A 16,658-nucleotide genomic window follows, 5' to 3' on the forward strand; every position below is an offset into this window, starting at 1 on the left:
GGACCTTTCTCTGGTAAGCTAAGATCACGTGGAAATACATGGATTATTAGAAAACGGGTGAATAATTAAGACTTAGCTAGAAAATAAGAAACGTTAGCCAAAGGCCAACAGTATTTATAACTAATTTAGCGTCTGCGTGTTTCTTTGGGGTAGAGAAGGTCAGAAGGACCTCGCCGGGCCAGAAAAACTCATGCTACACCATCCTTCCCAACACAAGGGTTTAAAGATAGACTATTCCATCACGGTTCCCTCGACCAGGGCATCACTAAGGCCCCGTTTGCTGAGTCATGGTTTTCCTTTCCTCTGTATTACGGGAAAGACACAAGAGGGCATCTTAGCTTCTCACTTGGGGGAGGGCTTTCCAGCAGTGGTCTAGCTTGTCCTCTCAGTTCCTTCAGTCCCCCAGCACCCCCACCTCATCCTCTTCTTTATCCAATCTCTCCTCCAAATCAGAGGCTAATGCGGAAGATGTTAGGCCCTTCTCCTTTGCCGCTGTAATTTCACCTTTACACTAAGTCCCTCTGAGCAGATGTCTGTTCTTTCCATGCCTCTCCCAGGAGTTTTAGCCACTCTTGGATCATCTCTGCACTCATCCTACTCATCAAGCAGGCAGTTTGGTCCACAATGAATGAAAATGAGAGCATGGCCCATCCTGGGTATAGTGGAGGAGGTTTCCACTGTGATATGAGGGAGAGTTCAACCTGATGCATCTGGAAGGATCTGGAAGGGTCCAGACTGCACTAGGCTGGGGAGGGCGAGAGAGAGAGAGAGAGAGAGAGAGAGAGAGAGAGAGAGAGAGAGAGACAGAGACAGAGAGACAGAGAGACAGAGAGACAGAGAGAGACAGAGACAGAGACAGAGACAGAGAGAGACAGAGAGAGAGACAGAGAGACAGAGAGACAGAGAGACAGAGAGACAGAGAGAGAGGAGATAGGGCAAGCAGATCAAGAAAGGAGTAGAGGGCCAAGAGGGTAAGAAAGTGTGTGGTCAAATGAATGGCTGGATTATATAGGAATCAGAAGCTGGGGGAGGGGAAGCCCAGTGCTTGGGCTGGTGAGGTTTAGGGTAGAGGCAGGGTGAGAAGTGCTGGGAGGAGCCACAGGTGCTGAGACTTGTCCAGGGTTTCTTTGGGACCTGACACACACCACATAGAAGACTGTCACGCAGGGATTCCCCCATCACAAATTCCTTTAGATAACTCCATCTCAGTTGTGTTTCTCATGCAAATCCCATGCAACTACCATAGCAAAAGGGCTCACTACTCACATCACATGGGAAAGACAACTGAACCAGTCCCCTCTGCAGATACTCCACCCTCAGACTCTTCAGTCTCAATTGCATGCCTTGTCCCTCAAATCAGGACTATGCAATCACTCTTCCCAAACTCATCTTTGGCTCTATTGTGTCACCATTTGGATGCTAGCTGTGTTGTGCAAATCTTTTCCTGGGGAGATGTGACACAAATATCTCTTCACCTCAGATAGAGAACTGATTACAGACTGAAGTAATGATATCAGCAAATTCCTACTTGGTGAGTATAACTATATATACTTATAGGCCTATGGGAGAAGAGCTACTAGTAGGATCATGGATAACTCAAAGCCTTCCCCAAAGCCCATCCTAGCATGGATAATGATTCATAAAACCTGAAATCCTGGAACTCTCTGTACAAATTACAGGTTAGAGAGTATCCTCTCCTCAGCTGTTCTCATTGCTTATACAACCTAGGAGAGAGAGTGGCTTTGTACATCTGATAAATTTCAGGGATTTCCTGAGACTTGTGAATTGTCTCCTCCTGAGTTTTTTTCAAGCATCTCTTAGACTTTCCTGAGATTTGTTTGTTTGTTTGGTTTGGTTTTATGAGACAGGATCTCTCTACATAGCCCTGGCTGTCCCAGATAGAATTCACTATGAAGAAGATGAAGCTATCCTTGAAATCACAGAGATTTGCCTCTGCCTCCCTAGTGCTGGGAATAAAGGGTGTGTGCCTAAACCACAACCAGCCAAATTTCCTGGCTTCCTTTAGGAAGCTCCAAGTTTTAACTTGGAGGAAGTTGCTACACACACACACACACACACCTTTGTGTCTACCCTCTTATAACACTAACGCATAAGACAGAGGCAGGAGAGGTGGTTCAGCAGTTAAGAGCACTGGCTGTTCTTTCAAAGGAACAGAGTTATTTCTGAGCCCTACACTGGGCAGTGCATAACCACCACCTATAACTTCACTTGCTGCTTAGCTGGATTCTTGCTGTACCACCAACCTTTCATGTTCCCTTTCCCTCTCTGCTGTGCTAGAGCCCTTGCCCTGCTCTTCTTGTCTATAAGCATGTCCTTTAAGAGGGAAGGGAAGAGTGAGAAGGTGCTGTGGACACGGAAATGCCTATGCCCACCTATATGTTTGACTCTAGTTTGGAAATATCTTTGCTCAGGATAACAGCAGTCTACTTCAAAGGGTTGCTTCAAAAGAGTTTTGGGCCATCTGGGATCCTTATTCTTATCAGATGACCTGATATCCTTTCCCAAGCTTTGAGGGTCTGTCTTTATCCAAAGCTTCCGTGTAACATGCCATGGCTGTTTATTCAGGACAGTGCTCTCAGTGGGGTCCTTCTGTCTGGAAACTCGTGTTTCCCCAGTGTTTAGAAGATGTTCAATGATTTCATTCATTATTTTCCCCTTCCTTTTGTGTACTATTCTCTTTGTGAACACCAGTGATCTGGGTGTTTCTTCTTCTGAGCTGGCTCTCCATTTCCCTTCTTATTTTCTCTCCCATTTCCTTAACGGTGATGTTTGCTATTTTCTAGTATTTTGTCTAAATCATCTCTTCTAATCCTCTATTGACCTTAATTTTTTTCTATCATATTTTTAATTCCAGGAGATATGTTTTGTTCTGTATATATTTTTAAATGATAGCATGCTCATTTTTCAGTTTGTCATATTTTCTATAAGATATTTAACATTTTTGGTCTATTTCTGAGATTTGTGGTATATGATTGTTTTGGTCACCTATGTAAACTGCCCCAAGACACAATAGATTAAAACATAAAAGAACTTACTAATTTGCTCATGATCTTGCAGTTTGGTTAGGGCTCGGAGAAGTGTCAGGGGGTATTCCCACCCAAGGATAGGCTACCACAGGAATATCTGAAGTGACTTCACTCTCGTGTGTGCAATGGCAGGGCCTTTCTCTTCTGGCAGGGATAATTCGTAAGCATCTTATTGGAAAAACTCAGTTACAGCCTGGCCTAGCATCCAAATAAGAGGAACCCGGGCTTACCCTCTTGATGCAAAGGAAAGGGAAGCACCCTTTTACTGCCATTTTAAAGGGTCTTAGGGACCGGCCAAAAATCTATACTTATGTGATGTCGTCTAGTTTTTGTCCTATTGCATTTCTTGGGCTGTAATTCCTGACTGGTTCCAACAATAACCATACTCTATTGCCTTTTATTATTTTCTATATACAGCTTCAGACCTGTAAGTTGGCTTGTACATTCCTGAATTCAACCAACCTAGGAATGTGAGTCACATTCCTAGGTCTGCAGTGGTTATGTCTGCACTGAACATGTACACACTAATTTTCTTGCCATTATTTCCTAAATATGTCATAGTTACTATTTGCATAGCATTTGCATTATCCAGGACGTTACTAGTCATCTGGAGGTGATTTGAAGTGTATGGGCACTATGAGTAGGTTCTACATAAATGCTGTGATTATGTGGGAAAATCGAGCATCTGCAGAATTGGATATTCTCAGAGAACCAACCACTCATGGATACCAAGAGACAAGTGTCCAGGTGCTGATCCAGGGAGTACCCTGAAGGACTAAACATTAAGCTCTCCTAGATAAGTTAAGAAGGAAGATAGGGCCGGGCGGTGGTGGCGCACGCCTTTAATCCCAGCACTCGGGAGGCAGAGGCAGGCGGATCTCTGTGAGTTCCAGGCCAGGCTGGACCGACAGCCTCCAAAACAATACAGAGAAACCCTGTCTCGAAAAACCAAAAAAAAAAAAAAAAAGGAAGATAGGGCTGAACAAAAAAAGAAGAGCGAAGTAAAATATTTGCTCTTGCTTTTGGTTTTTGCACCAATCTTACTCTTTCTAGGCTCATAAAATTATTAAAAATCAGTGAACATGACGGGGAAATGGCTCACCAGGTAAAAAATTTGACACCCAAGCCTGACTACCTGAGTTTGATCCTCAGGACCCATGTGGGACCTGGAAAGAAGACTCAGCAGTGAAGAACATCCCTTGCAGAGGACCTGAGTCCAGTTCCCAGCACCCACATGGTGACTTACAACCATCTGTAACTCCAGATCCAGGGGACCCAAAGCTCTTTTGTTGCTTTCACAGCTACCAGGCCTACATGTGATGGACATACATACATGCAGGAAAAAAAACACATTTAAAAAGAAAGCCAAATGTGGTGGAGTTTACCTATAATTCCAGGGCCCACCTGGAGGGGTAGGAGCGAGTAGGCTGGAAACTCACAGGTCAGATGTGGTCTTGACACGCAGCAGCAGAAATAAGAGAGACCCTGCCTCAAAACAAGGTGGAAGGAAAAATGATTCCCAAAGGTTGTCCACACACACACACACACACACACACACACACACACACACACACACACACACGCAGACAGAAGGCATGGCATGGAAGTGGATACAGTGGGTGTGAAATATCCTTGTGGTTGCTGCACAGGGGAGCAGAGAGGCAGAGTGTGGTGGGGTTGCAGGATCAAAGGAGTTTCTTCCTAGATGAACAAGGGCTTCTTGGTTCTGTTGTTTCCTGAGGTACTGGGTACTGAACCCAGGATCTCATACATGTCGGCACTAAGCTCCCATTCCCAGCCCTTTTCATTTTTCCTTTATTTTGAGAAAGGGTCTCACTAAATTGCTCAGGCTGGCTTTGAACTTGTGATCCTTCTGCCTCATCTTCTCCAACAGTCGAGATGACAGACTTGTGTTATCACACCCAAACTGAGCAAATCTTTTTACAGTGAGGACAAAACAACAACAAAATCCCAAAGAGGACGTAGTCTTTGCTCGCCAGGATCCCTTGAACTGATGGGGAAACCCAGGGCCCCAAACTGAATGTTAGTGTTTGTGGAAGGCAAGCACACAAGACAGTTTAGTACCCTCGAACTCCCAGTGGGTTTGGGGTTAATTTACAGCCCTGTGTTTGTAATAAGGCACTTGGCAGTGTAGTCTCTTTGTGGACAGGTGTTATGTACATGCTCCCCTCTCCAAACAACACATCTACATCTAGCTACATCAGAGCTCTCTCAACCTCCTACCTGCTCGAGGTTGCAACCACTCCCATCTCTGAACAATAAGTTTCTCCACCTCTGGGATAATCAAACTTAGACAAGTTTCTATCCAAGTGTGTTCCTAAAGTACCTGGATTAGGAGGTCTGATCCAGCTTGAACTGATTCTGGGTGTTGGAGTAAAACTTTGTCTTCTAGTAAACTTTAGGTGGAATCCCCCACTTACCATCTTATGCCTATGCTTAATTGGGCATGCATATGATTAAAATCAGATGCATATGGGAAAGAACTCAAGCAGTAGGAAAAATAAATATAGGACTACCTACCAATGAAAATAGAGAAAACAACTGGGCATGGTCACGTATGCCTTTGATCCCAGAGCTCAGGAGGCAGACGCAGGCAGATATCTGTGAATCCGAGGCCAGCCTAGTCTACAAAGCAAGTTCCAGGACAGCCAGGGCTATGACACAGAGAAACCTTGTGTCAGGAAAAAAAATCCAACAAAACCCCAAAACAAGCAAACAAACAAAAGAAAATAGAGAACCTACTAAACCTTATCCCTTCATAGCCAGCTTCTCCCTCTCTTGAACCCCATGAAAGGAAGCCTCAGACTATAATTAGGGCCCCTCAGTACTCTCACTCACAAGACCTCCTGGCAATCCTGACAGTGTATGTCCACAATTTGAGTGAGAATGGCCCCCATAGGTTTATATGTTTGAATAGTTGGTCTCCAGTTGGTGGAACTGTTTGGGAAAGATTAAGAGGTCTATCACTGAGGCTGGACTTTGAGGTTTCAAAAGACGAGGGCAATTCCCAGTGTTCTCTCAGACTTCTTATAGATGAGACATGAGTGCTCAGCTGTTCTGGCTGCCAAACCTTTCCTCCATCATAACGGACTCTGACCTATGAAACCTTAAGCCCAGTACATCTTTATTTTATAAATCACATTGGTCACCTGGGCATGGTGGTGTACACCTTTAATCCCAACACTCAGGAAGCTGAGGCAGGTGGTTCTCTAATGGGACAGCCTGGTCTACAAAGTGAGTTCTGGGACAGCCAGGGCTACACAGAGAAACTGTCTCAAAAAACCAGGATCTCATTTAGCCCAGGTCAACATAGTCAGGCAAGGCTGGCCGTGAACTCCTGGCTCTCCTTTTCCACTCTCTAGGACTGGGATTATATTATAGATGTGTCCACCATGCGTGGCTCATTGGAATTTGAACACTGTGAAGTAAATGTCAAGGTTTTAAAACAAGACAGCAAAAGGAAAGACCCTTCTAATGTGTTGAAAAATGGATCTCTTCTGCTTTCTCTCTCTCTCTCTCTCTCTCTCTCTCTCTCTCTCTCTCTCTCTCTCTCTCTCTCTCTGTTTTATTTAGAAGTGTATACCTGATTATAAGCTGTAAAATTGGAAAGACCTGAAGACACTTACACAAGAACTTCGCTTTTGCAACGAAGAAAGAAATAAAGAGAAGAACAAAAGGAAAAGGGGGATGGATGGAAGGAGGGGGATGGCAGACCCATAGCAAAGGGAGACGGGACCAGAGAGCTGTCTTCTGCTGGGGCAGCTGGGTTAATTAGGACTCTCCCTTTATAAGTAACAGGTGTTCACTATAGAGACCCTGAGTGAAGGGGAGACTATTAGGAGACTGCAATGGTCTCAGGACAGTCTAGAGGCCTAGTTCAGGAATCCGTTCTTCTCATCGTCCTCTGTGTACTTCCACTTCGTTGTCTCCCTTACAACCCCACGGCTCCTCTTCCATTTCTTTTCCACTGGCAGAAAGTGACTTCCAGCATACCCTGTGCTTTTACATTTGTGCGTAGGATCTGTTTTTGACAGGGTAGACAGACAGGGTTCTCCCTGATCCTGTGTGACCTCTGCTTGAGTGAGAGATCATAGAAATCACCCCACAGATTGTTCTCCCCTTAGCCAAGCTAGAGATGCCATGAGTTGTGGGAGTGGTGTGTGCTATGCCCAGTCCACAAGACACCCCTCCCCCCCCCACCACTCGGAGCCGAATCGCCAAATGTAATCATAAGTTTTCTTTATTGAGTTCAAGCCTAGGCAGGGACCTTGTCCCACAGACTGACTCAGCAGCTGCAGGAGAAGGTCCTCACAAGCAAGGGGTTTTTAAACACAAAGATCACAGGATAGGGTGAGGGGGATGGGTTTAAAGCTGATTGGCTGGGGTGTCTAGAGGAACTTGGGGAACTTCCATGGATTTATATCTGGCACTATATGTGCTCTCTGGCGCCACATGTGCCCATAAAGGCTGTTTTTGCAACTCTGTTAATTGGCTAACCTGGGGTCAGGGCCATTTGTGGTTATCTGTTCTTCCTGACAGCCTGCTTTTCCTGGAGCCAGCTGCACAGGTCATGGGGCGAGGTTCCCATATTCTGTTTCTGGCCCTCTTTTCTAAAATGGCCTGGTTCTGGTCTCTCACAGAAGCTGGGGTGGGGGGAGACTGTTTCTGCACAGTTGAAGCTCTACAACATAAAATCCTCTACACAATTCAATTCGGGTTCTTGCAGGAATGGATGTAGGGGTGTAGCTGAGCGATACAGCACTTGCTCCCACAAGTGAGTGAGAGTGACTCCTAAGATAGAGCATACTCACCCACACTCTCCAACACCACACATCAGTGGTTCTCAACCCTCCCAACGCTGGGACCCTTTAATACAGTTCTTCTTTCTAAAATTACGTTCATTTACTTCATAACTGTAATTTTGCTACTGTTATGGGTTGTAATGTAAATATCTGTGTTTTCCGGTGGTCTTAGGTGACCCCCGTGAAGAGGTCATTCACCCCCAAAGAGGTTGTGACCCATAGGGTAAGAACCACTGCTCTATTATCTTCCTCCCACCCTTGTGTTTACCCAGAAGCCTCTGGTTGAGTCACCGCCTGCTCCTTGACCCCTGTTGTTGTTGAGCTATGTGAGAGAAAATAAGAACCAAATGTCTGGGGGCCTCTGCAAAGGAAAGCATGCCTAGCTCTGGGTATGCAGCTGTCCCATCCAGTCTCATGATTTCCTTATGCATGTTTTTACTGGCTAGTTGACGCAAGCTAGAGTCAGCAAAGAGAAGGGAGCCTTGATTGAGAAAATGCCTCCATAAGATCATAAAATCAGACAGGCCTGTAGGGCAATTTCTTAATTGGCCATTGATGGGGGATTGATGGGGGAGGGCCCAGCCCATCGTAGGTGGGATCACCCCTGGGCTGGTGGTCCTGGGTTCTGTAAGAAAGCAGGTTGAGAAAACCATGGGGAGCAAGCCAGTAAGAAGCATTCCTGTATGGTCTCGGCATCAGCTCCTGCCTAGGGTTCCTGCACTGTTTGAGTTCCTGTCCTGACTTCCTTCCCTGGTGTGGAGGTGTAAACCAAAAAACCCCTTTCCTCCACAAGCTGCTTTGGTCATGGTGTTTCGTCACAGGAATAGTGACCCTAACTGGGGAAATTTTCCAAACAAATACCTCCTCTGCCTTGGAATGTGAGAGAGAAAACGGTCTTGACTCCAGCAATGACTGGGAAGACCCCAGCCTGCGTGTTTGCCCATTGTAGCTGTCCCTGAGTGCCCACTGCCCCATCCTGGATATTCCCTGGTGGCTACACGCTGCTTGATTTCTTGGTGACACACAGTTTTTGCTGTGAACACCCAATGCTAGGCTGGCCCTTTTCTGAAGGTCTCCACACCCAGGGGTGTTGGGCTCCAGGAAATTGATGACCTAGAGGATGTGGTTTTTTGTAACTCTAAGTTTGTTCTGTGTGCCCTTCCCCAATCCCAGCCCTCATATTCTCCCGACTTCCCTGCAAATCACCAACAGTCGGCCTGCTCAAGCCCACTGATGCTGAGGCAGGAAAGATGTCTTGACAACTTTCCACTAACCCTTGCAGACACAGCTTTTCTTCCCTGCTTTCAGGAAGAGGCTTGCCTGCTGTTGTCCTAAGCAACTTGCATTTCCTCAGGGACTCGATCAATTTTTGTCCCTTTGTTAATAGAGTCTACAAAAATTATAGTCCTGAAACTCATTGAGTAGTTAACCTGTAACTGGAGGTGGGCCTGTGTTCTCTGTGAGCCTCTGTGTTCTCAGCTATGAAATGGGGTTACAAAGATCCCTGACTCATTGGTTCTGGAGGCTTTAGAGTGAATTTTCTCAGGAAAAATGCTTAGCATGGATTCTAGCATATAGTAAGCACTCAATAAAACAGAGTATCTCCTCCCTCCCCAACACGCTACACACACACACAGAGGACGAGCTCACCACACACAAAACAGGAAGCTTAACCGTGTGAAGTTACAGAATCTGCAGTCAACTAGCTTACAAAGCCAGAATCTCGGCTCCAGATATTCTACCATAATTCTTTTACAATGTCTGTCCTTCCTCCCACCTGGCATAATCTTTCTTATACACCAGTCTGTCCCATTGGATACAAAACCCATCTTTCTCTAGAACCCCATCCTGCATCTCCCCCCTCGACACTGACTTCTTCCCTTCATCGTGTGGATGGGCTCAAATCTCTCCAATCTTAAAAAACAACAACAAAGAAAACCAAAACCCAAAAACCAAAACCCATAAATCTCTACCTGCAACCCCCCCACTCCCCCACCCCTGATTTCTGACTTGCAAAGCAGTATCACAGCTGTGCTATCCCAGGGCGTGTCTTGGGCTTTTTTAGGCTTCACTGACTTCTGGAAGGACCAGTTTCTGGGCCCAGCTTTCATTTTGGGGGCAAATCTAAGATCATCCAGTTCAACCACTTTGATGCACATGGGTGTTACCCCATATTCTAATACCACCAAGGCCTAGGGACTCCCCCAAGGTGGAAATCTGGTCTAGACCTGTCCTCCAAGGGTCAGAATCCATTAGCAGCTGTGTGGGGATAAAGTGTTCAGCGTTAGCTTTTCCTCCTCTGCATTTCCCGGGGAAGTCTATCTGCAACCTTTCACTGTGAGCCTCACTGTCCTGAGGTCTTGTAACAGCTGGGGTCACTGTCAGCCCTGCCAAATCCCCAAATCAGGCAGAGAGTTAGGAGGGGCCTCTGTATGAAAGCCTGACCTGGAACGGAGGCTAACCTGCAACCTGTGAGGGAGATAATGTTAGGAACCACGGTGAGGGCCCCACAAGCCATATGCGTGAGACCCTGGCCACATGTTGATGGTAGTGACAGGAATGTTTGATGGAGACAAACAGCTTGGGGGCGGGTGTTCAGGACCCAAGGAGAGACCTGGAGACAGAGCCTGGGCATCTGCGAAGGGAATGGGGCGAGAGGCGGAAGGTGGCTGGATATTTATTTGGTTCACTTGGTGGTTTAAGTAAGGGAAGATGTATGGGAGAGCCTCCTGCTGAGCCTGCACTTTCCGATCCAGCAGACCCATGCTCGGTTAAGATGAAAGGATCATGAGGGCTTTGTAGTGCACAAAGCTAATTTTATTTGACATTTTAAAATGATGTGGGCTGGCTCAGAGGGTAAAGGTGCTTGCCACCAAGTCTGACATCTGAATTTCATCCCTAGGGCCCACATGATGGAAGTGGAGGACTAAATTCTTTAAGATGTCCTCTGACTTCCATACAGTTGCTGTGATGTGTGTGTGTGAATCAATAAATTGGTCAAGCAATAAATACAATAAATTTTTTTGAAACAGGGTCCCACTGGGTAGTCTTGTCTGGCCTGGAAATCACCAGACCAGGCTGGCCTTGAACTCACAGAGATCAGCCTGTCTCTGCCTCCTGAGTACTAGGAGGCCCCATACCTAACTAATTTTTTTTAATGGTGTATGTTAACTCACAATGAGAAGGTAGCCCATTCACACCTCCTCAGTAGCTGCAGGTGTTCCAAGACTGCTCCTAAACACTGGGCTGCTCATATTCAATATGTGTAGTGGTGCTGAATTTGCATAGAAATTTTATGAATAGAATTTTATGCTCCTCCCCCATATATTTTTAAGTCATCACTTAGTTGCTCATACACAATACCTACTTCAATGTCAAGGCTGTGTAAATAGTAGCTGCATTGCATTGTTAAGGAACAATCACACACAAAACAGTCTGTTCACATTTAGTGCGTAGCATAGACACAACCTCCACAAGCTTAACTACATAGTGGAGAGCAGCAGGTCAGGAGGAACGTAACACTTTCAGGGCCGGAGAGATGCTTAGCAACTAAAAACACTTGTTGTTGCAGAGGACCTGAGTTTGATTCCCAGCACCCACATGGTGACTCTCAACTATCTGTAACTCTAGTTCCAAGGATCAGGTACCTTTAGGCACTAGTATGTTTATGGTAATCAAACACTCATACAACACACACAACACACACACACACACACACACACACACACACACACACACGCGCGCGCGCGCACAGATGAAAAATTAAAAAAACCCAACATATCCTCCCCCCAAATTTCAGTCTGTATTTAATTGAATTTTTCGGGTACTCATCCCATAGTCACAGAAGGTTGACTGTATATTAATTCTGCTATAATAAGATGTTGAGTTAAACTTTCTCTGTGGTCACAGAATTAGAAAAAGGGCCCACACCTAAAACAATTAAGTGCTGAGAACTCCACATTCTAGAGAGAACCTGGCTGCCTCTCCAATGCTGCCATCCCAAGGGCTTCTGGGAGTTTTTGGAACTGGCCCTGTCATAATCTGTGTTGCTGCTTTGCAGTCTTCATGGGTGGAGAAGAGAAGAAAAGGGGGAGTAGGTGGGAGGCAGCATTCCCCACATCCCTTAAGTGGCTACCTTGGAAAACTCATTTATCTAGTGTGCTGACTTGTTTATCTCAACTTGACACAAGCTAGGGTGATCTGAAAGGAGGGAGCCTCAATTTAGAAACTGCCATATCCAGCTGAAAGACGTTTTCTTAATTAGTGATTGGTGGAGGAGGGCCCAGCCCATGGAGAGTGGTCCTGTTCCTGGGCTGGGGTCCTGTTTGCTAATAACCAGGCTGAGCAAGCCAAGATGGGCAAGCCTGTAAGCATCACTTCTCTGTGGCCTCTGAATAAGCTCCTGCCTCCAGGTCCTGGCCATGTTTGAATTCCTGGCCTGACTTCTTCAGTGATGAACTACAATGTGGAAGTGTAAGCCAAATAAATCCTTTCCTCCCCAGCTTGCTTTTGGTCGTGGAGTTCCATCATAGCAATGGTAACTCTAAGATATCAAGGGTGGAGGAGTCTTCAATTACTGGACATGGGCAAGTCATTTCTTGCTCCATGGAATTTCAGAGTAGTAAGGATGAGAAGAAGACAGAAGGTATCCTAGCCCAGTGGACTAGCTCTCAGTTAACAAGTGGGGGAGAGGGACAGTTCCTGCAGCAGCTCATGAAAAAGGACAGATGGGAGTGTGACTTGAAACTGCATCTCTGTCCAGGCTTCCCAGACAGCCATGCATGTAGGACGAGACGCTGCACCCCCACAGACCTGTACGCTCCCATCTGAAGGTCCTCAGTGACCCCAAGGAATCACACCAAGTAGTAAAATTCAGATGGGAATGTTGGACACTTGCCCAGTTTTCAAGATGTTTTATATACTTATTTAGTTATTTGTTTGTTAATTTTGAGACAGGGCTGCACTGTGTTTCTCTGGCTGGCCTGGAACTTGATATGTAGACCAGGCTGGCCTTGAACTCACAGAGATCCACCTGACTCTGCTTCCTGAGTGTTAAGATTAAAGGCAGGCACCAGCACACCTGTGCTGTGTTTCTTTTGGCGAGAACACCTTCAAGATGGGTGTGATGGCCCACTTGGGAATCCTAGCATAATTGTGTAGGGGGACTAGGAAGGGAATTGAGCAGATAAGAGACCACAAGATTTCAACTTTTTAGCTTCCCAGAGCACTCACTTCACGTATATGGAGCACTCCTCACTTCACATATGTACCATTCGGGCAAGGACAGACTCTTAGAGACATCAGCAACTGAGCCAAAACCAGACCAGAAAATGTCCCCAGCTGGTAGCCAGTCCAAGCCTCTACCGTGGTCCTTGCTGTGGCAAAGATCAAAAATATAATGAGGCCACTCTGTGAGTCTTCTCTTCTGACTAAGTAGCCACAGTGGGACAAAAAATAAAGTTAGCAGATACAAATTCCTCCCTCAGGTCTCTGACAGGCATGGCTAGAAGCACGCATGTCCAGGAACAGAGAAGTGAATGGTTTCAATTAGGCTGAACCTTTACAGGCAGCAACCTGAGGAATGTAAAGTGTGTCCACATTCATGTCTCACCATTCAAGCCTTCCTGCAAGTGACTTGCAGTTTTGATTGTCTTCTTGACAAAGGACGGCTCCAAAATCCTTCGCAGCCACACCAATGCTCAGACTTGTTCCTAGATTTTGCAGTCACCAGGCATGTAACCTTCAACAGGGCAAGACTGCTGGAGGGTGGGTGGTGATGTGGGACATTCCTGGGGGTGACAAAACGGCTTTAGCTGGAATGGGTGTGTCTTTGGGATGTGACACATGAGCATGCCTTGCAGGATGCTGGATTCCCAAATATCATGATTGCCTTCTACTCCCTTCCTGGGAGCAAAAGGAGAAATCTGTCCCTATCCCAACTTCCTTGCCAAAGATTAGTCATTTAACTCCCAAAGATGTCAACATAGTGCTGTCACAAATCTAGCATACTGCATTGCACTCTTGCTTGCTTAGAAATGATGAGCCACTTTCACACCCCGGGTCCCGACATTTCCTTGTTAGATTGCTAACAACCATATCAGTTAGGCCACAGAGGTGGGATCAGTTGGTTCTCTGTGGAGTCGGTATGTGGTGACCATCTCTTGCTTATCCACTCTTACACCTCCCTCACAAGACACAGTTTTCTTTTTAACAAAAGGATTTATTTAATATTTGTCTGTTTTCTGAGACAGGGTTTCTCTGTGTAGCCCTGGCTGTCTTGGAACTGGTTCTGTTGTAGATGGAAGTTTCTGTCTGCTTGGTCCTGTAGCAGTTTAGTCCCAAATAAACACACAGAGGCTTATATTAATTAAAAACTGTTTGGCCAGTGGCAACCACGTGGAAATACACAGATTAATAGTTATGGGTTAATAATTAAGAGAGAGCTAAGCCAGTAAGAAGCCAGACTAGCTCAGTCAGTAGAGCATGAGACGCATAATCTCAGGGTTGTGAGTTCATGCCCCACATTGGGCACCACATGTAGAAGGAAGTTTCTGTCCCACCTGGTTCACAGCTGTTAGTCCCAAATAAATACACAGAGGCTTATATAAATTACAAACTGTTTGACTGATGGCTCAGGCTTCTTATTGGCTACCTCTCTCTTAATTACTAACCCATTTCTATTCATCTATGAATCTCTACATGGTCTTGATTTACTAGTGATACCTGGGTCTCTTGCTTCCTCAATAGCTACATGGTGTCTACCTGACTCTGCCTACTACCATTCTCTATCCCTGTTTGGATTTCCCACATGGCTAAACCCTGACTGTCCATTGGCTGAAACAGCTTTATTAATCAACCAATAAGAGAAACATATATTCACAGCATACCAAAGGACATCCCCCATCACTCTGTAGACCAGGCTGGCCTTGAAGTCACAGAGATTCACCTGTTTCTGCCTCCCAAGTGCTGGGATCAAAGGTGTGCACCACCACTACCCATCTGATTTATTTTATTTTTAATTATGTGTATATCTCTGCATGTGTATCTGCTCACAAGTACAAACACCTATGGAGGCCAGAGACATCAGATCCCATGGAGCTTTAGTTACAGATGTTTGTGAGCTGCCCCACACGAGTGCTGGGTATCACTGAGCACTGAGCCATCTCTCCAGCCCTTTCTTTTCTTTCTTATTAAGTTGACACAATCTGTACTGCCTTCCATAATCCTCTTGGAGAATATTAAGATGTTTTGGACTACAAAGAACAGGACCCCCAAATCAACCTGAATAGAAACCCCACCCCTAAAACAAAACAATTTTCCAGCCTATGCCCTTATACAGCTACATCTTGCCTCAGGTTCAGCAAAGTGTGTAAGCTCAAACAGTGACTGTGAAAACTTTGTCTCCCTGTGCCCTGTCTGCTCTCTGTCTTTGTGGTGTCGACTGCTCAGTATCTTGTTCCCTTAGTAACCCCAGAGGAAAGAAGCAGTTGCTTCCTGGGGCCTGGACTAGAAGGGGAAGCCAGGAGTCAGTTCTACTTAGTCCCATCATGGTGTGGTTTGGGTCAGAAATATCCCCACCAGCACATATTTTGAAGTATTTTGGAACCTGGCTGGCAGAAATAGGTCACTAGGGGCCTAGGAAGGTTATATATCTCTTCCAGTTCCCACCTGAGTTCTCTGCTTCCTGTCTTCCCTGATGGGGAGTCCCTCACAAGCTCCTGCTATCATGAATTCCACTGTGCCTTCTCTGGCTTGATCAACTGACATTCCCGTGAAACCATGAGTCAAAAGATGTCTTCCTAGGAGTTGTTTCCACCAGGCATTTTGTCTCAGCCATGAGGAAAGTGAATAATAGACATGGTGACTGAGCATGGGGTACTAATCGTTGCTCATGGTGGATAGGATGGACGCTGTGGATAAATACAAGTAGTGCTCCTTGTCAGTTGCTGCGTCAGGGACGTTGAGCCTGAGCTGGAGATACTATGGACCCTTGGTGGCTTTGGAATAGTCTTTCCTGCTGTAAGTCCAGGGGCAGATTCTTAAGTGTGGGAGACAGAGTTTAGGTTGTTGGTGGGGTCTGCCCTGAGACTTCACATTCTCCACTTTGGGACTCTGTGCCTTCAGTCTCCAACTCTAGCTTCTGTGGGTCTTGGTCATCACCATGGAAGGTTCTGGATTTCTCTTCATTCTCTCTTGCCCATGATCAAAAGATGAAATCATAACTCCCATATACAGGATTCAGAAGTTTGAGAAGTGTGATGTTTCTCCGTCAGGTTCTCTCAGACCAGAGTTCCTGAGCTAAGAGTTCCTGGAGGCAGCTGGACCTTACTGCTCCCAGGACACCTTTGGAGTTCATTCTTATCTGAAACCCTGCCTGACCACATCATAAATTAGGTTAGAGAGAGCAGTCACTGACCAGCTCTCTGGTACACATGAATAGAATAAATGTCACCTAAAATTGTAGTGGTCTTAATCTCATCTGGTAGCATTAACATTTTTTGAAGCCCCAGGGAGATCAGACCACCCACCCAATTTCTAAAACTGCACCTTCACTGCAGGACTCTGGGACTGAAGGGCCACTTCAGGAACTACATACCCTGAGATGTTCCAAGGCTCCAAGGCATGCCTTTGGTTTCACAGACTGTCAGAATGAACTGCCATGCCAAGAAAAGCAGCAAGGGTCTACAGAGGCCTCCCCTGGTAAGTCATAGTAATTTTTTGTGACCTTTAGTTCCGTTGGGATCCAGATCATGGACGAGGAGGGGGCTAATGAGATCCAGTACTCTCC

This window comes from Mesocricetus auratus, unplaced genomic scaffold, assembly GCF_017639785.1.
Source record: "Mesocricetus auratus isolate SY011 unplaced genomic scaffold, BCM_Maur_2.0 Super-Scaffold_100007, whole genome shotgun sequence".
NCBI lineage: Eukaryota > Metazoa > Chordata > Mammalia > Rodentia > Cricetidae > Mesocricetus > Mesocricetus auratus.